Below are 2,586 nucleotides of genomic sequence, written 5' to 3'. Positions count from 1 at the left end.
GATACTTCTCCCCATCATCATTCTTTCTTGGTCCTCGAGTTGATTCCAAACGGGGTACCAACAAGTGAACGGTGCTGTTTGGATTCTGCCCTTCTAGCAATCCTATTGCTTTGAAGTTAATGGTCGGCCATTCATTGTTTGACTATTGATTATTGAATCACCATTCCGACGTTGGTCGTGCAACCCAGCCCATATTCGGGTGCGCCTTTCACCCAATGTTAATTGTGTATGATTTCCCTCGAACATACTTAGCTATATCATTTGATCTGACAAATGTTATCTTCTTGTTCACATAAGTGTGGACATCCATCTTTTGAAAATCTTAATGAATTGTTGCTGAGTCCATCAGCCACCTCCTTATCCTCTCCTTGGTTTATTGATGAACTCTTGTTTCGGAACTCGCTTGCATAGTTCAATTCCCGAGAATCTTACAATGTCATCTCGACAATTTGTGTTGCACCTTTCTTCTCAGGCATCCTAAGTCTGAGTTATCCTGACGGCCATCGATCTGAACCTCGGTCAGATATGATGGTTGGAACATAATTTCAATAGCTATAACATTGGTTCTTATATGACCCGGTAAGGTCATGTCATGCCTAGCACACCTGGCCGGAGGACCTATTGTTATAGTTCTTCCTTTTAGCAAGATTAGCCATTCTTCCATTAGGGAATTGTAAGGCTTATTCTATAAGTTGATCCTGATGGATCCTTCATGTTTCCAAAGTCTGATCTTCACCTGAAGACCATGTCAATGCTATCTCGAAGCATGTCAATGGTACTCCGATTTTCAACAGGAACATTTGAAGCACGATGCTAAATTTTGTTTATCATTTATCCTAACACCGTTGTATGGGTAATATCATGAGATTCCTCCCCCCCTTACCTAAATGGTTGTCTACTTTATACCCTGTCATGGATATCTTGCTCTGCTTGTCCTTGGGAAGGATATACCCCAGATATATGTGTTTAAACACATTTTCCTTTCCATTATTTGGTTTAACCTTTCTTGTGATCTATATAATCTAAGCAGTAATAATTCACTGCGTAGGTAAAACACCTCGGTGTACAACTCTGACAGTGAGACCCTGTTTCTATTGTTGATGGCATTTCGGTAACCGCCGATGGATGAGAACTTGCCTCTTGGCCCGCCTCGTTCAACGAGCAGTAAAATAGTTCTCTTCGTCCCTCGCCCTTGGTATCGACGTTGTCGCCGACATAATCGACAGGCTACCCCCCTGACATGCCTTGCTTGCATGATCACGCAAGACGTCTCCGCCCTTCCTACTTTAACCACATGATGGGCCCATAACCCACAGTTCCACAAGATCGAAACCTGACTCCCATGTACACCCCCTGTTCCCAAGGTTGTTCCTCGCACGTGACCTCACATGTAATTCACGAGCCACCTTCAGTTCTGATATCAGACACAATACTTATTCCCGTTGTTTTGACCCTTTCACGCCCTATAACAGACATCGAACGATTGCCTGCCCGCTCGAAACTTCCCAGGTTACCTCCTTACTTTGCTCTCGATAATTTCTTAAGATTCGATTCGAGAGTTACTTTCCGCCACCTTCCTCGATGTTGTCGACCCGATAGTCAACCTTGCCGACGTCTGTTCTCCCAGAATGCCTACCCTTTATTCTTTCGTAAGTACGATGGAGTTCCTGAAGAAAGGGCGCCGACTTCATCATGATGACCTGAAATAGAGAAATGAAGACTTCAACGTAATGGATCGACCTCTTCGAGAAGAGCAACCAAGATCAAGAAGACCCGTTAGAATTTCGTAACCAGAATTTTCCCCTTAGTCCCCCTCTTAAATCTCGGGACGAGATTTCTTGTAGTGGAGGAGAATTGTGATGCCCGGGTAATTAAGCTACAGTAACCCTCTGCTAAGGATGCCACGTCCCCTCGGTTACTGTTGATAAACTCGAGTTAGTTCAAAAACGATTCAAATTCAAATTTAAAATATAAGCAAACAGTAAAAGTTTTCAAGCATTAAAACTAAATTGTTCATCATGTGGCAAATAATCCCTAACTAATTGAGGTGAAGAAACCACATTCTTATAGAAAGTTTAGATGCATTTGAATAATTAAAACAGTAGGTAAAACAATGAAATAAATGTCTTTTGCATTTTATAAAATAATAAATTGTTTATTTAGTTGCCCCTAAGTTAATGGGACAGTAGCATAATTATTAACTCTAAATTAGTGACTGCTTTTATAATTTATAAAACTAATACAACTGAGAAATTAAAAGAAAACAGAAAAGTAAATAAATAAAAGAAAAGAAAATACAGAAGAGAAAAACTAAACTAACAAAAAAACAAAAAATAAAGAGAAAGCCCCCCTCCCCCCCGCTGGGCCAAGTGGCCCAGCTGGCCTTCGCCGTCCGAACTGGCCGGCCCAACTGGCCCAGCCGGCCACACCTTATCCCCACACCCCCGCAAACCCTAATCCCCAATCTCCCCCACTCCTCCCACTCTCCCCCCCGATTGGATCGGGGGCTCGAACCGCCCCGACCCCGTCGCCTCAACGCCGCGCCGGCGCCCGCCCGAAGCCGTCCGTCGCCGCCTGAAGACCACC

Source organism: Triticum dicoccoides, chromosome 1A, assembly GCF_002162155.2.
Source record: "Triticum dicoccoides isolate Atlit2015 ecotype Zavitan chromosome 1A, WEW_v2.0, whole genome shotgun sequence".
Classification (NCBI taxonomy): Eukaryota; Viridiplantae; Streptophyta; class Magnoliopsida; order Poales; family Poaceae; genus Triticum; species Triticum dicoccoides.
The sequence above is the reverse complement of the archived record's forward strand: the minus strand, read 5'-3'. Positions refer to the sequence as shown.